General features: G+C 48.2%; 1 protein-coding gene across 1 annotated transcript in view; it reads right to left on the reverse strand.

Annotated features, from left to right (window-relative positions):
- Window positions 1-20475, reverse strand: part of LOC147113665 (uncharacterized) — a 126765-nt gene extending 106290 nt beyond the window's left edge. The window contains exon 1 of the mRNA XM_085994913.1: window positions 20359-20475. The gene's annotated coding sequence lies outside the window, so the exon portion shown is untranslated. The remainder of the gene's footprint in view (window positions 1-20358) is intronic.
- Window positions 20476-26382: the final 5907 nt, after the last annotated feature.

Consider the following 26382-nt stretch of genomic DNA (forward strand, 5'->3'; position numbering starts at 1 on the left):
CTCACTCTGGCCTATAAAAATGGTAGGGGAGCTGATGCACACCCACCCAAGGGGAAGGTGCATGAGGTAAAACCCAGACCGAGTAGGAAAGAGTGGCACCAGGAAGGGAGTAACCCCCACAGCACAAAGTCGAATTGTTACAGGTGCGGGAAGGATGGTCACTGGTGGAAGGAGTGCAAAAACCCTTGGAAAGATAACAAGGGAAAGAATTCCACAGCCCCAGCTCAAAAGGCGGGGACAGGAATCCCTCCCGCAGAGGTCGAGTCATTTTTGGACACCGTGAGGTCCTTATTGACTGGCCAGGGGAGAGTAGCGGCCGGTACCGGTGCTCTGACCCCATCAGCCCCATCCAACCCACAGCCCTGACTAGAACCAGCACAGCCTGTCGACCTGTGTCCCCCTGAAAACGACGAGGGGAACAGGCCCTGTGTTAAGATGCGGGTGGAGATGGTGTAGGGGAGATATTCGGTGGACACTGGAGCTTCCAGCACGGTCGTCCATTCGGGAGACCCAACCAATCCACCCAGGTCTAACAAGGTCCCATTTAGCCTAATGGGATCTACAGGGAACGAGCAGGCTGGGGAAATGGCCAAACCTTTGGCCATAGTTTTGGGATCCCTCCCTACCACGTGGGAGGGTAACCAAAGGACCAACAAGGTGACCAAGCAGGGGGCCAGGGAAGGAGAGTTCTGGGATCCCTGTAGAGCAGGCCCGGTAGCCGAAGTCCGGGACAAGGGAGGCACACACGGGGTAGCTTTGGCCCCGAACCTAAAGCGGGTCCAGGCCCGAGATCCCATCTGTGAGCCCGTCCCGGTAAGGAAAGAGAATGGGGAGTCCCTAGAAGGCCCGTTTGGGGCAGCGGACGAGGTTTTAAAACAGGCTGCTGGCTATATCAACCAGTGTAAGCTGTTCAGACCTGAAAGGGGAAAACAGCCAGTTGGGGTAAGGTCTGAGGATAGGGATCCTCAGCCTGCAGCAGGAGCGAGTTCACAGACTGCACAGGCAGGCGCTGTGGCTTGCTTGAAGGGAGGGGCCATCCCTCCCATCGATTCGGACACTCCCCCACTCTTCTGGGATCCAGACGAGGGGGAGGGACCTGAGGGCGGAAACCCCACCCCTAACCCAGGTGTAGAGAGGGAGGGACCGGAGGTCGAAAACCCCGCCCCGGACCCAGCCATGGGACCCGGGGGCGGAGACTCTCAGCTCGCAGCAACAGGCTGCGAAGAGTTACCTGCCCCTGGCCCAGGTTTGGGAGAGGTCAAGCCTGAGGGAACAGCGGTTTGGGTTAAAGGCCCATCGGCCAAGAAAGCCCCACCCGCCAAGGCCCCCAGAAGGTCCCCATGGACGCCCCAGCCAAGAAAGCCATGGTCACCAGCTCTCCAGGTACCAAGGGCCGCCCCTCGAGTTAGGGGGAGGTCCAAGGACACAGTTCCTCAGCCAGCAGCCACGGGCTGCGAGGGACCAACAGTGCAGGATGGTGCGGCCACGCCGGAGGTAGCGGTGAGCCGCAGCCCAACCAGGAATTAGCCTGGCCGCCCGGAGGCGGGCAGCGGTTGTACATAATTTAGGTAGTTTAAGTTTTTGTTTTTGTTTAGTTAAGTATTTAGCTTAAGTTTGGGTGTTTTAGCTTAAGTTAAATAAGGTGATGGGTAGTTTAGGTTAAGTAAGTAATCTGCCAAGAGTGTATATATTTGGGTCGAGGTCACGGGACCCGACCATGCTTCACCAAGCCAGAGAATCTCTTGGGGACCTGGCTGCATGTTTTTGTATCTTTTTGCAGAAGGACATTCAGGATGAAGGGGATCGTAATCCTATTCGCCCTGATTGGGATGAGTGTCGGAAGGCGAGGCGATGTGCAAGATTCCCACATCTATGGGTGCTCGGGAGACAGGGCGCCCATAGCGACCGACGGAAGCGGTGAACGGGATGCGGAGGAGACCGCTGTCTACGTCCACGAGGGAAGGTGGCCAGGATGGCTGGGGTCCAATTCGTCTCAGTACTCCAGCCAAACTGGATTCACGTACAGGGAGACCTCCCTCCTGTGCCCCAGGGTACGGGTCGTTACCACGAGGGTCAGCGTCATCATTGGAAAGCTATATGTTTAACGTGTAAAGGACACATTCCTCTGGATAGGCGGTGGTGGCTCAGAAAGCTGAGCAAAGATATGAGGAACCCCGAAGTCGAGTGGGAACGGTTGGGGAACAATACCCACTGGACGATTACAGGGACTCATGGAGGATTAAGTGTGTGTTGGGACAAGTAGTGGGAACCGGACCAAGGGATTTATATCTGTATGTGGGGGTCAGAGAGGGTCTGCCCCGCAGGCATATCCATTATTTTCCACCGGCAGTGGCAAGACGCCGGGGATGGGATGAGGTGGGATACCAGCCTGAAGACGTGCGCAGTCACATTCTCCCCGATCCCAGTCAATGCCACTGAGCTGGTAATCCGCCCCCGTAAGCCCCTGCCCACAGCGCAGGCGGCGAGGTTACCCAGGGAAGGTTGCCCCACCACCACTGAGGGACCAGGGAATGGGTTGGCACTAGTACCTACCGATCAGGTGCTGTACCAGGGGGTACACTACGCGGTAGCCTCCGTAATTTTAAATCTCACCGAGGTACATTTACCAGAGCGGTGCCCCAAAGAAACAGAGCAGCTATACCAAGCCCTATTAAAGGACATGTTCAGGAAGTTTTGAGTTCGATTTCGCCCATGTTGACAAAACCGAACTGTACACCACACACCGTGTTTTTTTGGGTAATGCAGGGAGACAAAGAAGGGGTGTATGGAATGATGTTTTTACTGCATTTAATACTGGGTCCTCTGTCATCAACAGTTTGGATGACATAGAGTTGCAGACCCAGATAAACAGTTTAAAAACACAGTTAAAGAAGATATTAATGGATGAGAACAAAGTAGTGGGCTCGGAGTTACATGAGGACCAGGCCATGATGGTCCATTTAAAGGAAATCATAGCGGAGTTGGAGAAGCACGCAAAGACAGTAAATGCCCTCATAAGGGAGGACAGAAATGCTTCTGACCAGGCTGCGCAGAATGAGGTGTGCGTGCTATACGGGGTGTAGTTACTGAGCGAGGGCCGCAGTAATCTGGAGGATTTAAAACAGGGTTTAGTCTCCTCCTTGATCAGCAACAAGCACCTCGCAGCCCTCCACCCATTTGAGAATGCATTAAGCCCATGCCAACTCCGGCTAGCCTCCGAAGCCTACCCAGTCCCCGTGGATTGTGGACGGTCCAACCACACAATCATGGGAGTAGTAGTTAGGATGCCGGTCATGGGTAGGACAGCCCGACCCACACCGGTATACAGGGTAGAGAACATTGGAGTCATTCAAGGGGTTGCTCACATTCGTTTCACAGCGGTCCCACCTTACGTCATAAAGTGGGAGCATGCTATGACAGGTACTGACCTCTCAGGGTGCCGGAGCCGGGGAGCACACATAATCCTGTGTCCCCAGCACTTGAATGCCTATTCAAAACCACAGTGTGGGTTCAGAGCTGCTGGCGCGAAGCCTATAAATTGTACCATGGAGGCAATGGCACAAGGCCATGTTCCCCCGCAGGTAGCATATATAGGAGGTGGGATATATTGTGTCACCACCGGCGTGTCTCACTACCAGCATGGACAGCATAGCTGGTGTCCGGTTAGTGACAACAGTTTCTGTTTTAAACCCGAGGCAGAAGTTCAAGTGGCCCAGGAGCGAATTGTCCCCATTCCTGAACCCTCCACTGTTCACCTCACTGTGAAGGAGAATTTTACGAATTTGCAAAAGTACGTAGCGCACTTCGGCTACAAAATTCCCCCTCTCCCTGAACACCTTACCAAAATACTCAAAGCCGTTATAGTTTCGCAGAAACATTTTTACACTTTAGAGCAGAAAACCATAGAGATAGGGACTAAGATATTGGATATTGAGATTCCACCCTGGTGGGACATTTTCAATAACATAGAAGTCCCTTCGTGGATCAGGCTGGCTTCCCACATTCTCATGGTTTGCCAGTTAGGGATAGTGTTGTATCTAGTTTGTATTCAATGTAAGGGAAAAGGGCAGTTGTTAGAGTTCCGAAACCGGAAGATCTGGAAGGAACATTATGTGAAGGTGGAGGGAGATACGCCTGTTTAAGCTTTTTCCTTGTATTTTTGATTAAAGATTGTTGTTTTTCTGTTTGTTGTTTTTAATAAAGATTCTTGCGATGAGTTGTTAATAAAGATGTATGTGTACCAAGTGGTGCAGGGGTGTTGGACCCCTCCATGCTTGGATGTGTGTAAACGACTGTAATTATTCTATGTATCCTTACGTACACTACATTTTCGCGGAATGGGAAGTGCATGTGTCGTGGGTATGTTAGATAGGTAATTACAGGGGAAGGTTGACTATGGAGGGTCAGAAAAATTTTGCTCACCTTGTAAGAATAATACGTCAAGCAAGTTTTAGTATCACAGGGGGGAGTGTAGGATTTGCAAAATTTCCACATTTCCCCAAAGTTATTAATAAAAGGGACCCTGCATGGACATTTTAAAAAGGGTACCCAAAAGATGGTGTCCACACCTCGTGGCCAAATGCTGCAAGATTTTAAAGCTTGGACTCTGTGGCAGCACAAGCAGCCTGTGGGGAAATCGAAACCTAAAATGCAGTTTCTGTGAAAAGGACTTTGTGTTTTGGAAAAGCAGACAGCAAACATTAGAATATGCATTAAGCCAGATCGTAGACAGATCAGAACTAGTTGGGCCTATACTTGAGGCCATCAAGTCATCTGCATAAATAATCAGAAACAGCTTAAGGAAGCCATTGAGGCCGGACAGGCCGATTAGAATGCATTAATAACAATACAGCTTGGACATCAGGCCATTAGGTGCGATAAACGGCCATCTAAAAACAGTTAGTTTAGATTGCTGTAATTATTTAAAGCAGCCTGCCAAAATTGGAACAATGAACTAACCTGATTTGGCGCGCAGATAAGGAATGAAACAACGGGTATAACTGCAGGCCCCGGGTAGCAATCTAGCTCGCTCTCTGCTCTCTCTTGCGCTTGGCCCTCGCTCTTGGTTCCTGGCTCACTCGTGCCCTGGCCTCGTGACGGGTATCTCCTCGCTCCCCGCGGTGAGATTTCAGCAGCGAAGTACACCATACCAACAGCCGGGGAGGAGAACGAGACCCGAGTCCCTCGTCATCTGGGACGCCCAGGCCGCAAAAGGGGGCGAGACAAACTTTGAGCAGGTAGACAAGACGAGTAGAGACGAAGAAGATGATAAAACTCGATAAGGGCAGAGCAGGGCAGCGGAAAACGTATCGCTAAAGACCAAGCGTTGAGTTATAAGCTGGCGCTTGGGAAGACGAACATCTTGTTGAACACTAACGCAGGTGCCTACGCTACCACGAATATACTGTTGTTCGATGCATGGGTAACAAAATCTAAACAACAAAGACTGTTAACTGTCTGATAAACATAACGTTGCCGCCGACGACCGCCCGAGGGAGAAGAAGAGGAGTACCCATCGGGACGAGACGACGACGGTAGCGGAGGAGAAGAAGGTGCGTTGCAGTAGCAGCTCCCGCACCGCGCCCCTGAAGACCACGTGGCGACGGGGTACCTAAGAGGACAGAGAACCAAACCTCAATCTGCATTTCGTTAACAGTTGGCCTTGTTTTGGATTGGTGAGCATGAATTCTGGCCCCTCATAGCTTAATCTAGTTAGGTATAGGGGGTGGGATAAGGATAAGGGGATTGTTAATATAGTTTGTTTTCCCTCGATGTGCCGTGTGTTCCCCATTCCCTGTATAAGTATAGTTATTTTGTATTTGCCTGTATTTTATGCTAGTAATTTCTCATAAGACTGTGTTATTCTCTGTTTTAATAAAATCCTGGTTTTCTTACATCCAAACCACCTGTCTACTCGAGTCTTTCTGTATCGCCGCCTGTACCTAAGTCCAGTGTCTAGAACCCAAGGGGCGTAGGAGCGATTCGAACCACTCACAAACAGTCAGGGGCATAACTGACTGGGCGCACGCGCCACACCCACCACCCCCCTTACACTGTCCACAGTAAACTGGGCAAATCTGTTAATGGCCAAAACGACAGATCAGTGGGAGATGTTCAAAAAATAATTTAACATGATGCAGAACCAGTTTATAAGCCAAAACAAACAGCCAAGAGGTAAGGGACAACATAAAACTAAAAGCATACAAGAATGCAAAAAATAGCACAGATACTGGTGAATGGGAGAGATGCAAAGAACAGCAAAGGGTGAGAAAACAGATAGCAAGAGCTACAAAAACGGAGTATGAAAAGAAACTTGCAAGGGATATCAAAATCAACACAAAAACTCTTTTACAATTATATTAATTAAAAGGTGGTTAAAACCAATACGGGTCCCTTAAAAAACTGACAATGGTGATATAAATGAAAATAAGGAAATGGCAGACATGTTAAATAATGACTTTGCATCAGCATCCAGAGGAAATTAATACTGAATCAGGGACGGGGACTCACCAAAATTAACGTAAGAAAATTAATAGTAATGAAGAAAATAATGGCACTAAACAACAACTTGCATTTATATAGCACCTTTAACATAGTAAAAGGTACCAAGGCGCTTCACAGGCGTGTCATAAGACAAAAAATTTGACACCGAGCCACATAAGGAGAAATTAGGGCAGTCAAAGAGGTAGGTTTAAAGGAGCATCTTAAAGGAGGAAAGAGAGGTAGCGAGGCGGAGAGGTTTAGGCAGGGAATTCCAGAGCTTAGGGCCTAGGCAACAGAAAGCATGGCCACCAATGGTTGAGCGATTATAATCAGGGATGCTCAAGAGGGCAGAATTAGAGGAGCGCAGATATCTCGGGGGGGTTGTGGGGCTGAAGGAGATTACAGAGATAGGGAAGGGCGAGGGCTTGGAGGGATTTGAAAACAAGAATGAGAATTTTAAAATCGAGGCGTTGCTTAACCGGGAGCCAATGTAGGTCAGCGAGCACAGGGGTGACGGGTGAACCGGACTTGGTGCAAATTAGGACACGGGCAGCCGAGTTTTTGATCACCTCAAGTTTATGTAGGGTAGAACGTGGGAGGCCGACCAGGAGAGCGTTGGAATAGTCAAGTCTAGAGGTAACAAAGGCATGGATGAGAGTTTCAGCAGCGGATGAGCTGAGGCAAGGGCGGAGACGGGCGATGTTACGGAGGTGGAAGTAGGAGGTCTTGGCTATGCTGCGGATATGTGGTCGGAAGCTGATTTCAGGGTCAAATATGACACCAAGGTTGCTAACAGTGTGGTTCAGCCTCAGACAGGTGTTAGGGAGAGGGATGGAGTCAATGGCTAGGGAACGGAGTTTGTGGCGGGGACCGAAAACAATGGCTTCGGTCTTCCCAATATTTAATTGGAGTGACAAATCTCCAGGAGCAGATGGTTTCCATCCCAGGGTTTTAAAGGAAGTAGGTGAGCGCATTACAGATGCCCTAACTATAATCTTCCAAAGTTCTTTCAATTCAGGAACCATTCCTTTAGACTGGAAAATTGCGCATGTCACTCTGCTATTTAAGGAAGGTGAGAGGGGGAAACCAGGGAATTATAGATCAGTTAGCCTAACATCTGTTGTCGGGAAATTATTAGAGTCTATAATTAAAGATTGGGTGACTGAACACTTTGAAAATTTTCAGCTGATCAGAGAGAGCCAGCATGGATTTGTAAAGGGTAATTCATGTCTGTCAAACCTGATTGAATTTTTTGAAGAGGTGACTAAAGTAGTGGACAGGGGAATGTCTATGGATGTTATTTTTATGGACCTCCAGAAGACATTCGATAAAGTCCCACATAAGAGACTGTTAGCTAAAGTTGAAGCCCATGGAATTGAGGGCAAATTATTGACCTGGTTAGATGCAAGAAATCACACAACACCAGGTTATAGTCCAACAGCTTTATTTGAAATCACAAGCTTTCGGAGCGCTGCTCTTTCGTCAGGTGAAGTGGAGAAATGCATAAAGACACAGCTTATATAGTCAGAGAATAATGTCAGATGTTTACAGGTAATCTTTCCAACTGCCATTTATCACACTTCGGCAGAGAGATAATCACAGCAATCAAAGGTGTGAATGGTGTCCAAACAGGTCAGTCAGGAAAACATTACATCAAAGAACAATGAGTTGGGATCACAAGGGGTCAAATGTTGCAGATGCTGGGGTCTGTATGAAAAACAAAAACACAGACAAAAAACATTTTTTTTGCTGGAAATCACAGCAGGTCCGGCCGCATCTGTGTAGAGAGAACAAGCCAACGACGACTCGAGTCTGGATGACCCTACGTCAGGTGGGGTTACATGTAGCATGACATGAACCCAAGATCCCGGTTGAGGCCGTCCTCATGGGTGCGGAACTTGGCTATCAGTTTCTGCTCGACGATTTTACGTTGTCGTGTGTCTCGAAGGCCGCCTTGGAGAATGCTTACCCGAAGATCAGAGGCTGAATGTCCTTGACTGCTGAAGTGTTCCCTGACTGGGAGGGAACACTCCTGCCTGGTGATTGTTGTGCGGTGCCCGTTCATCCGTTGGCGCAGTGTCTGCATGGTCTTGCCGATGTACCATGCTCTGGGGCATCCTTTCCTGCAACGTATGAGGTAGACAACGTTGGCAGAGTCACATGAGTATGTACCATGTACCTGGTGGGTGGTGTCCTCATGTGTGATGATGGTATCTGTGTTGATGATCTGGCATGTCTTGCAGAGGTTGCTGTGCCAGGGTTGTGTGGTGTCGTGGTCGCTGTTCTCCTGAAAGCTGGGTAATTTGCTGCGAACGATGGTCTGTTTGAGGTTAGGCGGCTGTTTGAAGGCGAGTAGTGGAGGCGCGGGGATGGCCTTAGCGAGGTGTTCGTCATCATCGATGACATGTTGAAGGCTGCGAAGAACATGGTGTAGTTTCTCCGCTCCAGGGAACTACTGGACGATGAAGGGTACTCTGTTGGTTGTGTCCCATGTTTGTCTTCTGAGGAGGTCTATGCAATTTTTCGCTGTGGCCCGTCGGAACTGTCGATCGACGAGTCGAGCGTCATATCCCGTTCTTACGAGGGCGTCTTTCAGCGTCTGTAGGTGTCCATCGCGTTCCTCCTCGTCTGAGCAGATCCTGTGTATTCGCAGGGCTTGTCCATAGGGGATGGCTTCTTTAACGTGGTTAGGGTGGAAGCTGGAGAAGCGGAGCATCGTGAGGTTGTCTGTGGGCTTGCGGTAGAGTGAAGTGCTGAGGTGTCCGTCTTTGATGGAGATTCGTGTGTCCAAGAATGAAACCGATTCTGAGGAGTAGTCCATGGTGAGTTTGATGGTGGGATGGAACTTGTTGATGTTATCGTGTAGTCTTTTCAGTGATTCTTCGCCGTGGGTCCATAGGAAGAAAATGTCGTCGATGTATCTTGTGTATAGCGTTGGTTGGAGATCCTGTGCAGCGAAGAAGTCTAGCTCGAACTTGTGCATGAAGATGTTGGCGTATTGGGGTGCGAATTTGGTCCCCATGGCTGTTCCGTGTGTTTGGGTAAAGAACTGGTTGTTGAAGGTGAAGACATTGTGGTCAAGGATGAAGCGGATGAGTTGGAGGATGGCGTCTGGAGATTGGCTGTTGTTGGTGTTGAGTACTGTGGCTGTCGCAGCGATGCCGTCATCGTGGGGGATACTGGTGTAGAGTGCCGAGACGTCCATCGTGGCGGGGAGTGTTCCTGGTTCAACTGGTCCGTGGGTGCTGAGTTTCTGTAAGAAGTCTGTAGTGTCACGACAGAAGCTGGGGGTTCCCTGTACGATGGGTTTCAGGATGCCCTCGACATATCCAGAGAGGTTCTCACACAGGGTTCCATTGCCTGATGCGATAGGACGTCCGGGTGTGTTGGCTTTGTGTATCTTTGGGAGGCAGTTGAAGTCTCCCACGCGGGAAATTGAAGTTCTCAGCCAAGGGCTCAATTTCTGCCCCACCACCAAAATGGACCCCATCGGTCTCGCGGCAGACACAGAGGAATTCATCAGGAGAATGAGGCTCCGGGAATTCTTCCACAAATCCCAAGATGTCAGCAGCGAACCCAATGAGACAATCAATGATCCGGAACAGCAGACCGAGGGATCCGCAGTGCAGCAACCGAAGGAGAGAGAGTCAAATTGGACCCCTCCGGAGGGTCGCTGCCCTAAGCTTGACATGTATGCTCAAGCTGTCAGGAGATGCATCAACGCCAGATTCATCAGCCGCACTCACAAGACAGTCCAGAATGTCACCCGAGCACAACGCAATGCCATCCACGCTCTCAAGACCAACCGCAACATCGTCATCAAACCAGTAGACAAAGGAGGAGCCATCATCATACAGAACAGAATGGACTATTGCAAAGAAGCATACCGACAACTGGACAACCAGGAACACTACAGACAGTTACCCACAGATCCGACCAAAGAACACACCCGCCAACTCAACAGACTGATCAAGACCTTCGATCCAGACCTTCAAAGCATCCTATGCGCTCTCATCCCACGTACTCCCTGCATGGGAGACTTCTACTGCCTCCCAAAGATACACAAAGCCAACACACCCGGACGTCCCATCGTATCAGGCAATGGAACCCTATGTGAGGGCCTCTCTGGATATGTCGAGGGCATCCTGAAACCCATCGTACAGGGAACCCCCAGCTTCTGTCGCGACACTACAGACTTCTTACAGAAACTCAGCACCCACGGACCAGTTGAACCAGGAACACTCCTCGCCACGATGGACATCTCGGCACTCTACACCAGTATCCCCCACGATGACGGCATCGCTGCGGCAGCCTCAGTACTCAACACCAACAACAGCCAATCTCCAGACGCCATCCTACAACTCATCCGCTTCATCCTTGACCACAATGTCTTCACCTTCAACAACCAGTTCTTTACCCAAACACACGGAACAGCCATGGGGACCAAATTCGCACCCCAATACGCCAACATCTTCATGCACACGTTCGAGCAAGACTTCTTCACTGCACAGGATCTCCAACTAACGCTATACACAAGGTACATCGACGACATTTTCTTCCTATGGACCCACGGCGAAGAATCACTGAAAAGACTACACGATAACATCAACAAGTTCCATCCCACCATCAAACTCACCATGGACTACTCCTCAGAATCGGTTTCATTCTTGGACACACGAATCTCCATCAAAGACGGACACCTCAGCACTTCACTCGACCGCAAGCCCACAGACAACCTCATGATGCTCCGCTTCTCCAGCTTCCACCCTAACCACGTTAAAGAAGCCATCCCCTATGGACAAGCCCTGCGAATACACAGGATCTGCTCAGACGAGGAGGAACGCGATGGACACCTACAGACGCTGAAAGACGCCCTCGTAAGAACGGGATATGACGCTCGACTCGTCGATCGACAGTTCCGATGGGCCACAGTGAAAAATTGCATAGACCTCCTCAGAAGACAAACACGGGACACAACCAACAGAGTACCCTTCATCATCCAGTAGTTCCCCGGAGCAGAGAAACTACGCCATGTTCTTCGCAGCCTTCAACATGTCATCGATGATGACGAACACCTCATTAAGGCCATCCCCACGCCTCCACTACTCGCCTTCAAACAGCCGCCTAACCTCAAACAGACCATCGTTCGCAGCAAATTACCCAGCTTTCAGGAGAACAGCGACCACGACACCACACAACCCTGCCACAGCAACCTCTGCAAGACATGCCAGATCATCAACACAGATACCATCATCACACGTGAGGACACCACCCATCAGGTACATGGTACATACTCATGTGAATCTGCCAACATTGTCTACCTCATATGTTGCAGGAAAGGATGCCCCGGAGCATGGTACATCGGCGATACCATGCAGACACTGCGACAACGGATGAACGGGCACCGCGCAACAATCGCCAGGCAGGAGTGTTCCCTCCCAGTCAGGGAACACTTCAGCAGTCAAGGACATTCAGCCTCCGATCTTCGGGTAAGCATTCTCCAAGGCGGCCTTCGAGACACACGACAACGCAAAATCGTCGAGCAGAAACTGATAGCCAAGTTCCGCACCCATGAGGACGGCCTTAACCGGGATCTTGGGATCATGTCACGCTACATGTAACCCCACCTGATGTAGGGTCATCCAGACTCGAGTCGTCGTTGGCTTGTTCTCTCTACACAGATGCGGCCGGACCTGCTGTGATTTCCAGCAAAAAAAATGTTTTTTGTCTGTTTTTTTGTTTTTCATACAGACCCCAGCATCTGCAACATTTGACCCCTTGTGACCCCACCTCATTGTTCTTTGATGTAATGTTTTCCTGACTGACCTGTTTGGACACCATTCACACCTTTGATTGCTGTGATTATCTCTCTGCCGAAGTGTGATAAATGGCAGTTGGAAAGATTACCTGTAAACATCTGACATTATTCTCTGACTATATAAGCTGTGTCTTTATGCATTTCTCCACTTCACCTGAAGAAGGAGCAGCGCTCTGAAAGCTTGTGATTTCAAATAAAGCTGTTGGACTATAACCTGGTGTTGTGTGATTTCTTACATTTGTCCACCCCAGTCCAACACCGGCATCTCCACACCATGACCTGGTTAGGAAATTGGCTGAGCAGCAGGAGACAGAGAGTAGGGATAATGGGTAGGTACTCAAATTGGCAGGATGTGACTAGTGGTGTCCCGCAGGGATCTGTGTTGGGGCCTCAATTATTCACAGTATTTATTAACGACTTAGATGATGGCATAGAAAATCATCTATCCAAATTTGCCGATGACACAAAGATAGGCAGCAAATTGTAAGCAGTGTAGATGGAAGCATAAAATTATAGAGATATTAATAGATTAAGTGAATGGGCAAAACTGTGGCAAATGGATTTCTATATAGGCAAGTGTGAGGTCATCCACTTTGGACCTAAAAAGGATAGAACAGGGTACTTACTAAATGGTGAAAAGTTAGCAGTTGAGGTCCAAAGAGACTTGGGGGTCCATGTACATAGATCATTAAGATGTCATGGACAGGCACAAAAAATAATCAAAAAGGCTAATGCAATGCTGGCCTTTATATCTAGAGGACTAGAATACAGGGGGTTAGAAGTCATGCTGCAGCTATACCAAACCCTGGTTAGGCCACACCTGGAGTACTGCGTTCAATTCTGGGCACCACACCTGAGGAAGGATATATTGGCTTTGGAGGGAGTGCAGCGTAGATTTATGATAACTGGACTCCAAGGGTGAAATTACGAGGAGAGATTTCTGAAACTAGGGTTGCATTCACTGGAATTTAGAAGATTAAGGGGTAATTTGATCAAAGTTTTCAAGATATTAAGGGAAACTGATAGGGTAGATAGAGAGAAACTATTTCCGCTGGTTGGGGTATCTAGGACTCTGGGACATAGTCTAAAAATTAGTCCAGGCCTTTCAGGAGTGAAGTTAGGAAATACTGTACTTCTATACGCAAAGGGTGGTAGAAGTTTGGAACTTTCTTCCGCAAAAGGCAGTTGATGCTGGGTCAATTGTTAATTTTAAAACAGATTGATAGATTTCTGTTAACCAAAGGTATTAAGGGATATGGGGCAAAGATGGGGATATGGAGTTAGGCCACAGATCAGCCATGATCTCTGAATGGTGGAACAGGCTCGAGGGGCTAAATGGCCAAACTCCTGTTCCTATGTTCTTATGTTCCTATGTTCAGCTGCATTATTCTAGACTTTCATTCTGCTGTGCTAGTTCTCAACTATGTTCAGCAATTCACTGCATGCTGCATTTAAAGCAGGTTACATTGATTCAGGGTCAGTATACCAATGGTACCCAAGCAAACTCCCAGCTCACATTGATTGTCATCAGCGGCTGCCTACACACAGGGTAGGCTATGTTATCACAGTTCTTTTCATTTCTCACCTTGTTTTTCCTCCGATACCGCCTTCTTCTGCAAGTCCTTTCAGCGTCACCTGGTGCGTAGCCACACGTTGATAACCCGTACGATGGCTTCCCAGACCTGCTTCACCCTTCGAGCAAAGGTGGCTCACTCTTATGTTTCACCGAGAATATTTTGTCGTGTCTGTTGTGTATGTACCTTTAAGAGAATAACTGGTCTCAGACTGCAGTACCAGCAGTGACCACCCCTGTATAAAAGGCGCTAGAGAGCCTCTGTTTGTTAGTTTTCACTATTGACTTCCACCAGTAAAGACTTGTTTGTTTTCACTCCTGCTGGTCCGTGTCTCAATCATTCACGGACTTAACACTGGCGACGAGTAAGAAACGAACTTACCTGCAACTCAGCAGCACCTCAGACGACGTTGTTGAAGGTCGGAGCCAGAAGAAAGAAAAAAAAGAGTCCAAAGAAACTCGAGAAACGGGCGTCGACCGTCAATCATCGGTTTGAAAACTTGCAGGAGGGACTTTCCAGAGCCAGGCTGGGTTCCTCGGTCTGTGGTTTCCCAGCTAATCGGGCTGGTGACAGGTAGTGCTCTGATCCTTCCTGGGCTGCGGCGGGCTGAAGCTCGATCGGGTGGCTTTTCAACAGGGCCGGGCAGCGAGTCGGGAAGCAAAGAGAGAGAGAGAGGGTGGAGCACACAGGGCGCGGCCGGTGCTTCGAAGCCGGGCATCATTCGGACCTAAGAAGAGGGAGGGAAGTGTCCCAGAGGGTCCGCTCCACGACGGGAAAATAATAAAAGAAAAAGAATCAATATTTAACGCGCAAGAAACCGTGGAAAGCAGCGCTAACAACAGCGGGGAAGAAGGCAAAGCGCGGGAGGCGCCATTTTGTTAAATCGGGGAAGAAGGCAAAGCGCGGGAGGCGCCATTTTAGATTTGCAAGATGCCGAAGACTGGCTGTATCACTGCTTTTGATAATACATTAGAGGACTGGACCACGTATGTGGAAAGAGTCGAGGTATATTTTGAGGGAAACGAAATAGCGGAGGGGAAAAAGGCATCGATATTGCTAAACTTAATGGGCGCTAGAACGTACGGCCTGTTGCGGGACCTGATTACTCCAGCCAAACCGAAGGTGAAGAGTTTTAACGAAATTGTTGCTGTCCTACAGGAACACTTAAACCCTGCACCGCTGTTGATAGCAGAAAGATTTAAATTCCACAGGAGAACTCAGCACAAAGATGAGAGCAATGCTGAGTATCTTATGGAACTACGCAAGCTATCAAAGCACTGCCAGTTCGGAGCAGGACTGGCAGATACCCTATGGGAGAAATTTGTCTGTGGACTCCTGAGTGAAGGAACACAGAAGAAGTTACTCTCAGAAAAAGAGCTGACGCTAGATAAGGCTTTCAGCGTGGCAGTATCGTATGAAGCAGCAACCAGGGGAGCTGCAGATATTCAACAAAAACCACAGGAATACGGCACCCACGAAATGACACGGGGATTTGCAAAATGTTATCGCTGCGGCAGAACTAACCATGACCAGAAGGACTGCTGGTCCAAAGACAAAATATGCAGACAATGCGGGAAGATTGGACACATTGCACGAGTTTGCAGGTCTGGGAAGAAGACCAGCGACAACAAAAAGGCTACTAAGGAACCGTACAAGAAAGTACAAAAGATGACGAACAGTAGTTCCGAAGACCAGATGAGCAATATTGAATCCGGAAACAGGAGACTAAGCTGTCTCAAACTTCACAATGTAATCACAAAAGAGGATCACCGAACCATTTGGGTCACCCTCACGATAGCAGGGTCCCAAGTTAAAATGGAATTGGATACAGGATCAGCGCTAACCGTCATGAATCGACGAGACTACGAGCGGCTATTTTCACACATACCCTTGAGAGAGACATCCATCGTCTTGACGATGTATACGGGGCAAAAAGTATACCCCAGAGGAAAAATAAGGGTGCCTGTCGAATACAATGGCACGAAAATACGGAAATTGTATCTCTACATACTGCCAAATGGTGGACCACCGTTATTGGGACGGGAATGGATCAGGAAGATAAACTTAGATTGGCATTCCATTCATGCAATGACGGTGGACGGTAAAAAAGATGAAGACGTCACTCCTGGACGATTGTCAACAATCTTAGCTAATGCCAAAGAGGTATTTCAACAAGAACTGGGCACGCTTAAAGGCGTAACCGCCTCGATAAAAATAGAAGAGAATGCAGTTCCCAAGTTTTTCAAAGCAAGACCGGTACCATATGCAATTCGCCCAGCCGTCGAGGCAGAGCTGGAGAAGGCGGGCGTGTTGTCTAAGGTCGACTGGAGCGAGTGGGCGACACCCATCGTTCCTGTCATGAAGAAAATGTTAAGCAATAAGTCCGGAGAGCCGAGGAAGATTCGCATCTGTGGGGATTTCAAGGTGACGGTGAACCCTGTCCTTCATACAGTACAATATCCTCTTCCAAGGATAGAAGACATCTTCGCCTCACTGTCTGGAGGGAAGCGTTTTACAAAAATTGACCTAGCACAAGCATATTTGCAGATGGAGGTTGAAGAGTCCTCTAGGAAGTATCTCACGATAAACACTCACAAAGGTCTTTACCAGCATCATCGATTGGTATTCGGAGTAGCATCGGCTCCGGCGATATGGCAAAGAGCGATGGAACAAGTCCTGCAAGGGATTCCGGGGACTCAGTGTTACTTGGACGACATCCTTGTAACAGGTGAAGATGACAGTGAACACCTTAACAACCTAGAACAGGTGCTCACTAGACTACGGGAACATGGGCTGCGAGCCAACCGCCCCAAGTGCGAATTTTTTAAGAAACAGATATCGTATTGTGGCCACGTGATTGATGAAGAGGGGTTACATAAGTCCCCTGACAAAATTGAAGCGGTTGTTAAGGCCCCAGCACCTGAAAATGTGTCGCAACTGAGGTCATTCCTCGGGTTGGTGAATTACTATCATAAGTTTTTGCCGAATTTGTCGACAATTCTGCACACACTGAACGCCCTGCTACGAACGGGGGTAGCATGGAAATGGAACGATGATTGTAAGCGTGCTTTTCAGAAGAGTAAGGACTTAATCACTTCAAGGGAAGTATTGGCTCACTACAACCCAGCACTGCCAATCAGGCTGGCGTGTGATGCGTCTCCCTACGGCATTGGGGCGGTACTGTCACATAAATTCCTTGATGGTTTAGAGAGGCCGATAGCTTTTGCGTCACGCTCGTTAACTTCTGCCGAGCATAACTACACCCAGATTGACAGAGAGGCCCTCAGCCTAGTGTGGGGGGTGAAGAAGTTCAATCACTATCTGCACGGTCAAAAATTTACTCTACTAACCGATCATCAACCTCTTGTTTCCATTTTCAACCCTCAGAAGGGCGTACCGATAATGATGGCACAACGGCTGCAGAGATGGTCCCTTTTCCTAGGGGCACACCAATATGACATCGAGTACAAAGGAACTAAACAGCATGGAAATGCTGATGGATTGTCACGCCTACCGTTGCAGGCGGTGGAAGAAGACGACCTTGCAGTGGATCCAATGGAGTTATTCCACTCGACCATAGTCGAATGTCTCCCTGTGACGAATGCAAACATAGAAAAGGAAACACGGAATGACCCGACACTATCACGGGTCTATGATTTAACGGTGAAGGGATGGCCAGCACATGGCGAACCACTGCTGCCAGCATTCTCGCCGAGAAGAGAACAACTGTCAGTGTGCAGAGGAACCTTGATGTGTGGATCCAGAGTAGTAATTCCACCTAAGTTGACGGATAGAGTGCTCAATGAGCTTCATGAGGGTCATCTGGGTGGGGTAAAAATGAAGAACTTAGCCAGAGCGTTTGTGTGTTGGCCGGGAATCGATAGAGAAATCGAAGAGATGACCAAGAGCTGTGCAGGATGCCAGAAGGTCCAAAACGCCCCACCACAAGCTCCTCTGCATCCATGGGAGTGGCCCTCATCTCCATGGCAACGGGTGCACATTGATTTTGCTGGTCCCTTCATGGACTCGATGTTTTTAATTGCGGTGGATGCACATTCAAAGTGGCCAGAGGTAATAAAAATGTCCTCAACCACCATGGAAAAAACTATCACAGTTTTGCGAACCATATTCGCCAGGAATGGGCTGCCTGAACAGATTTGCTCTGACAATGGACCACAGTTTGTGTCTGAAGAGTTCCAGAGGTTCTTAAAGAACAATGGCGTTAAGCATTACACATCTGCCCCATATCATCCAGCCACTAATGGATTGGCCGAGAGGTTTGTCCAAACATTCAAGAAGGCTATCAAGGCAATGTGTAATGAAGATATACCCCTACAACACAAGGTGGACAACTTCTTGTTTGCCTACCGGAATGCGACACATGCGGTTACCAACCAAACTCCAGCCATGATGTTCTTCAATCGAAGACTACGATGCCACTTGGATTTGGTTAAGCCAAACGTCCGAAGAGATGTGGAGAACAGGCAGTTTCAGAATATGAATGAAAGGCTGACCAGGAGTTTTAAGATAGGTCAACCAGTTTTAGCCCGGGACTACCGCACTGAGAAATGGCAGCCAGGAACGATTTGTACATGACAAGGACCTCTCATGTATACCGTGGACGTTGGGGAGAGCATTGTAAGACGCCATGCTGACCAGATTCTAGAGTCACTGGAAAACGTCAACTCCACACCACGATCTGATACACCTGGTAATGAAATTGACGTTCCAATTGCAGCTACCGCAGAACCGGTAATATTGGAAGATGAACCAAACCAAGACATTGATCCCGATGCAACATTGCCAGAAGAACCTGATACCCCAAAGAGGCGTTATCCAGACAGAATCAGGAAGCCTCCTCAAAGACTGAACTTATAATTGCTTAAACTTAACCAATGTATCTAGCAACAGTAATTGTGATTGTAATTCGTTATCATTTAGTTGTTAAATGAATGTTATGTACTGTTTATCTAAAAGGGGAGGAATTGTTGTGTATGTACCTTTAAGACTGCAGTACCGGCAGTGACCACCCCTGTATGAAAGGCGCTAGAGAGCCTCTGTTTGTTAGTTTTCACTATTGACTTCCACCAGTAAAGACTTGTTTGTTTTCACTCCTGCTGGTCCATGTCTCAATCATTCACGGACTTAACAGTGTCCTCCTGTCGTCTAATATGATCCGCAAATCTTGATCAGTAAATCTTGGTTGATGGCTTTCTGCATTCTTCCACCATTTCTCATTGGTCCACAATGCGTTATTTACACTGCACGCTTGAGTGACTATTTAGCTAGTTAAGCAGCATTTTTGCAGGTGCCCTGCAATTGGCCGCTCGGTTGTGCATTATTTTTAGCACACCCTAATACACCCGTGCTCCTTCACAGAGCAATGTTGTGCATTCCTGCCTTTAAAAAAAATTGAACTCCCACTTCAAGCACTGCTATGCACTCACTCGTAAGGCAAGAATAAACACAGCCATTCTGTAAATTCAAAGTGGCCGTAAGGATCCTTGGGGAATCTCATAAGCCATTTTACTGCTTTCAACCTAGCTGAAGTTTTCATGGCAATTCATCAGCTCTTGCAAACTGCTCTCCCCACCTTTGTTTTCTCTTCTTCTTTGCTTTGACACCTCTGCTCTTTTCTACTTTGCTTTGTCATTTTTCCTTTTCTTTACTATAGTACAACTAGGGTTTTTTTAAATCTTTGTCTGCCAATGCCGGACCTTCCCTTGCCTTCTCCTTTCACCTGCCATAGCCAAAATCAACATGCTGCTCCCAGCTCCACAGTAAGAGTGCTGGCCATTGCTCGACCCCCTACCCCACACATCCCAGTCTCAGCCAACCTCTCAAACTGCTGATCCTGCTACCCCTGCCGTAACCGGTGAGCTGCTTTCAGGGGCCGAGACTGGCACCGGCAGCTCGCCAGTGCTACTCTAACGAGGCCGGCGGACCAATTTACCACGGTGCTGTCACCAACCTCGTTAGACCCACGCAGCGTGCGCTGCACCAGGATTGCTCCCCGCTTCGAGCACAGTTCAATATCTTGGGCTTAATGCCCCCGGGGCACCTAACCTAACCTTGGCCAATGAATGCCATCTTACTGGCATCGCACACATCTCAACCACAAATAAAAATAATGGGAAAGCACAAAGGAAAACCATCCAGAAACGCAGGCAAAGAGCCGTTATGGTACGGAAAATGTACGAGAACCTTGGCACTCTGCCGCGTCCCTTGGAATAAAACACAGGGAGGGTCATTTTCAACTTCGTCGGATCAATGGAACGAAAATCAGGCGGATTCTCCAACAGGTGGGCAATCCGCTCCACTGTGTCACCACCCGGGCAGTGATCTTGAAAATGACCCCCGGTGCTGTAAAAACGGTTTGTTGCTGTAACAACAGTTGTAAGTTTAATAAACAGCAAACCGGGTAACAACCTGGAGGAGAACAGTCAGTCGCCGAGTCCCACTGTGCGTACAGCCCATAATTACCTCCATGACTTTAACGCAGTGGTTCGGTTGCGTGGTTTTTTTTCATTTCAGTGTTGAAACTTTTTTTTAAAACGAATTGCAGATCAGAACTGCTTGCCCTGCTTAACGGAACACGGCCTTCAAATCGTACGTCAGATGTGTTCCCATATCACTTTTTATAATGCTGCACACAGCTGAAATTGGTTGAATGTTAACGAGTAGCAGAGATTAGTAGGGACTGCCTTATATTTAGGATGTATTTGCTACAGCCCGGCTATTAATTTACCAAGCCCGTACTTCAATCACTATCTGCTCCTTGTGTCGACAAAAGCTAACCGCTATGTAGACGACTTGCCACGGTTATTTGGTCACAGACAAAGACTTTTATGTTCAGAGTCTACACTCCGTAAAGTCCTGCAGCATTTATTCACAGATCTGGCTCAGCATGGTTGGTGAAGTCAAAAGGAGGGAGGAACAAGGTGTTTTTCCTCCAGTTATAAAATAATGGATTCCATACAAACCGAAGATCATTACAGGGAAGTTAAATCTCTCTGTGGGCTACTGTTCTCCTGCTCTCCAAAAGAGCTGGTGAAAGGTGTCGGACAGGAATCGAACAGCTCCAAAAAATTGAAATGCAATTGCACTGGATTTTTGCAGCATTTTCTGCTCACCAACCTTTTCTCGGAATTAAGCGCTGGCGGTTAAGTGATACTAACTTACGGTAGTTGATGATCATAGCTGCTTATTTTCAATTAACTACACGGGGGCCATTATGGATGAGAAAATGCAACAATGACATTATTTTAACCTCCCATGTCAGGACTGTTCTGGATCCCAGAATATTCCACCCTTTGGAGTGTTGCAGGTTCTAATGCCCTCACATGTCCGCAATGTTGGAGGTTCTGATACTCTCCCATGTTTAGGAATGTTGGAGGTTCTGATACTCTCCCGTGTTTAGGAATGTTGGAGGTTCTGATACTCTCCCGTGTTTAGGAATGTTGGAGGTTCTGATACTCTCCCGTGTTTAGGAATGTTGGAGGTTCTGATACTGTCCCGTGTTTAGGAATGTTGGAGGTTCTGATACTGTCCCGTGTTTAGGAATGTTGGAGGTTCTGATACTCTCCCATGTTTAGGAATGTTGGCGGTTCTGATACTCTCCCGTGTTTAGGAATGTTGGCGGTTCTGATACTCTCCCGTGTTTAGGAATGTTGGAGGTTCTGATACTCTCCCGGGTTTAGGAATGTTGGAGGTTCTGATACTCTCCCATGTTTAGGAATGTTGGAGGTTCTGATACTGTCCCGTGTTTAGGAATGTTGGAGGTTCTGATACTGTCCCGTGTTTAGGAATGTTGGAGGTTCTGATACTCTCCCGTGTTTAGGAATGTTGGAGGTTCTGATACTGTCCCGTGTTTAGGAATGTTGGAGGTTCTGATACTCTCCCATGTTTAGGAATGTTGGAGGTTCTGATACTCTCCCACGTTTAGGAATGTTGGAGGTTCTGATACTGTCCCGTGTTTAGGAATGTTGGAGGTTCTGATACTCTCCCGTGTTTAGGAATGTTGGAGGTTCTGATACTGTCCCATGTTTAGGAATGTTGGAGGTTCTGATACTCTCCCGTGTTTAGGAATGTTGGAGGTTCTGATACTCTCCCGTGTTTAGGAATGTTGGAGGTTCTGATACTCTCCCGTGTTTAGGAATGTTGGAGGTTCCGATACTGTCCCATGTTTAGGAATGTTGGAGATTCTGATACTCTCCCGTGTTTAGGAATGTTGGAGGTTCTGATACTGTCCCGTGTTTAGGAATGTTGGCGGTTCTGATACTCTCCCGTATTTAGGAATGTTGGAGGTTCTGATACTCTCTCGTGTTTAGGAATGTTGGAGGTTCTGATACTCATGTCTAGGAATGTTGGAGGTCCTGATACGCTCCCATGTTTAGGAATTTTGGAGGTTCTGATACTGTCCTGTGTTTAGGAATGTTGGAGGTTCTGATATTCTCCCGTGTTTAGGAATGTTGGAGGTTCTGATACTCTCCCGTGTTTAGGAATGTTGGCGGTTCTGATACTCTCCCGTGTTTAGGAATGTTGGAGGTTCTGATACTCTCCCGTGTTTAGGAATGTTGGAGGTTCTGATACTCTCCCGTGTCTAGGAATGTTGGAGGTTCTGATACTCTCCCGTGTCTAGGAATGTTGGAGGTTCTGATACTCTCCCGTGTCTAGGAATGTTGGAGGTTCTGATACTGTCCCATGTTTAGGAATGCTGGTGGTTCTGATACTGTCCCGTGTTTAGGAATGTTGGCGGTTCTAACACCCTCACATATTATAAAATGTTGGATGTTGTAATACGCGCCCAAGTTAGGAACGTTGCATGCCCTATTACCCTCCCATGTTTAAGAATGGAGAATGTTCTAATAACTGTAATGTATATACCTTTAAGGGGAGAACTACTTTTTACAGCTCCTGTATACTGTAGTACCGGCAGTGACCACACCTGTATATAAACCCTGAGTAGGGATCTGTACTGTTAGTTTTTGGGTAACTCTCATCCAGTAAACACCTGTTGATTGTTCCCTGCAGTCTCTTGTCAACATCAAGATACACAGATCTAACATTGGCGACAAGAAGATTCAAACCTACCTGCAACTCTGCATCACCTCCCAGGGATTCGCTCCTGGAGAACAGTGAAAGAAGAAGGCCGAGTCCAGAAGCACAGGCGTCGACCACGGGAAACCTCCCAGTCATCCAGCGGAGATTTGAGCATCGCAGGGGAGGCTGTCGAGAGCCAGGCTTGGTTCTCCGGTCACGGTGGTCCAGTGAAACGGGCTGGCAACAGGTAGTGCGCAGACCCTTCCTGGACAGCGGTGGCTAGAGCCGACCGACGGCACAGGAAAAGGCCGAGCAGCGTCGACGGGGGAGAGAGAGAGGGTAGAGCGCACAGGGCGCAGCCGGTGTTCAGGACCGAGTGGCATCAACGAGAGGAAGCAGAGCGCAGCCGGTGTTCAAGGGCCGAGTAGCGTCAACGGGAGAGAGAGGCGCGCAGGAAAACGCGCAGAGAGCAGCTGGTGTTCAAGGGCCGAGCAGCGTCAGCGGGGAAGAAAGGAAAGCACGGGAGACGCCATTTTAAGCCGCAGCGGGGAAGAAGGGAGAGCGCGGGAGATGCCATTTTGAGCCAGTCTAACCACACCCAGGGATGCCGAAGAGTGGCAGTGTCACAGCGTTCGACAATGAAGTCGAAGATTGGACGACATATGTCGAACGCATAGAAGTGCACTGCAAGATGACAGGAAAGCGCTGGTATTGTTGAATTCAATGGGTGCAAAAATGTATGGCTTACTGCGAAACCTAGTAACCCCAGAGAAGCCAGTGGAAAAGGATTTTGAAAACATAGTGTCAATCCTACAGGACCACTTAAACCCCACACCGCTGCTGATAGCAGAAAGATTTAAGTTTCACAAAAGGAACCAGCATAAAGATGAAAGTAATGCTGAGTATTTAACGGAACTGCGCAAGCTATCGAAACACTGCCAGTTTGGAGCGGGACTAGCAGATACTTTAAGGGACAAGTTTGTGTGTGGGCTTCAAAGTGAAGGAACCCAGAAATGGCTTCTATCAGAAAAGAATCTTACGCTGGACAAGGCTTTCAGCATGGCAGTATCACACGAAGCAGCAGCATGGGGCGTGGCAGAGATACAACGGAGACCGCAAGAATATGGCACAAATGAAATGTCATACGGAACAGTGAAGTGCTATCGCTGCAGCAGAACAACACACGACCATAAGGATTGCTGGTTCAAGGACAAAGTGTGCAGACAGTGTGGAAAAGTAGGACACATAGCAAGAGTCTGCAGGTCGGGAAAGAAAACCAGCAGCAAGAAATCTCCACAGGAGAAGTACAAGAAGGTACATAAGGTGACGGAGAGTAGTTCAGACGAACAGAAAAGTGATACAGCAAGGAGCTGGGTTGTCTGAAACTACATAATGTGATCAAAACGGAAGGATCACAAATTATCTGGGTCACGCTCAAGATAGCCGGAGTCCAAGTGAAAATGGAATTGGACACAGGATCAGCCCTAACAGTCATAAACCGAAGGGACTATAAGCGGCTATTCTCACATATACCCTTGAGAGATACAGAGATTGTCTTGAAGACGTACACGGGGCAAAAAGTCTACCTCAAAGGAAAAATAAGGGTGAACGTTATATATAACGGCAAGGAAACAACAAAAATGGACCTATATGTATTGCCAGATGGAGGACCACCACTACTAGGACGTGAATGGATCCGGAAGATACAGCTAGATTGGCATTCCATACAAGCACTGACTGTAGATGCCAAAAAGGATGGCGACGTCATACCTGGACGACTGTCAAAAATGCTAACTGATGCACAAGAAGTCTTCCAGCAGGGACTCGGAAGACTAAAAGGCATAACAGCGACGATCAAAATAGAGGAAAATGCAAGCCCAAAGTTTTTTTTAAGGCCAGACCGGTGCCTTATGCGATCCGCCCAGCCGTCGAAGCAGAGCTGGAAGGTTTGGAACGTTCAGGAGTACTGTCCAAAGTGGACTGGAGCAAGTGGGCTACACCCATCGTTCCTGTAATGAAGAGGTCGTTGAGTAATACGCCTGGGGAACCAAAGAAGGTTCGCATCTGTGGGGACTTTAAGGTGACAGTGAACCCAATCCTTCACACTGTACAATATCCGTGAAATAAAGAGTAGATTGCCTTTCAAAAGCTAGGCTTTATTAACCTTAAAAAACCAGCAAGTACATGTTGAGCACCCAGTCTCAACCAAACTGTAGAAAACTGAATTTAAGATGGCCACCACAACTAACCAATAAGTTTACAGCATATATCTCAAGGCAGGAAAACAGGCAACCAATTACAATGCTTATGCGGATTGAAGATATTTTCGCCTCACTATCTGGAGGGAAACGCTTCACTAAGATTGATCTGGCCCAGGCGTGCCTGCAAATGGAGGTAGAAGACGCCGCGAAACAGTACCTCACGATCAACACTCAAAGGTCTCTACCAATACAACCGGCTGGTGTTCGGGGTAGCATCAGCTCCGGCTATTTGGCAAAGGGCAATGGATCAAGTCCTGCAAGGGATTCCAGGGACCCAGTGTTATTTGGACGACATCCTGGTCACGGGCAAAAATGACAGTGATCACCTCGCCAACCTGGAGCAGGTGCTCACTAGATTGAAGGAATATGGGCTCCGAGCTAATCACCACAAGTGCGAGTTTTTCCAGAAGCAGATCTCGTATTGTGGCCATGTTATTGATGAAGAGGGGTTACATAAGTCCCCTGAAAAGATTGAGGCAGTAGTCAAGGCTCCAGCACCGGAAAATGTGTCACAACTGAGGTCGTTCCTCGGGCTGGTGAACTACTACCATAAGTTCTTGCCGAATTTGTCTACAGTACTACACCCACTGAACACCCTACTGCAAACGGGGGTACCATGGAAATGGAATGACAAATGTCAGTGAGCTTTTCAGAAGAGCAAAGAATTGATCACATCAAAAGAGGTGTTGGCTCATTTCAACCCAGCACTACCAATTCGGTTGGCGTGTGATGCATCACCCTATAGGCATTGGAGTGGTGCTGTCGCACAAATTTCCGGACGGCTCGGAGAGGCCAGTAGCCTTTGCGTCTCGGTCACTAACCTCAGCCGAGCGTAACTACGCCCAGATTGACAGGGAGGCCCTCAGCCTAGTGCGGGGAGTGAAAAAGTTCAACCACTATCTGCACGGGCAGAAGTTCACCTTGCTGACTGGCCACCAACCACTTGTCTCCATCTTTAATCCAAAGAAGGGCGTTCCGTTGATGACTGCGCAACGGCTACAAAGATGGTCCCTTTTTCTAGGGGCGCACCAATATGAAATCGAGTATAAGGGCACGAAACAGCATGGAAACGGTGATGGGCTATCACGCCTGCCACTGCCTACTGCGGAGGAAGCACCAGCAGTGGACCCTGTCGAAATATTTCATTCGACTATAATTGAACGCTTGCCAGTAACTAACGCTGGTATAGAGAAGGAGACCCAAA

Source organism: Somniosus microcephalus, chromosome 8 (assembly GCF_052327205.1).
Source record: "Somniosus microcephalus isolate GS21.2 chromosome 8, FLI_Smic_1.0, whole genome shotgun sequence".
Lineage (NCBI taxonomy): Eukaryota > Metazoa > Chordata > Chondrichthyes > Squaliformes > Somniosidae > Somniosus > Somniosus microcephalus.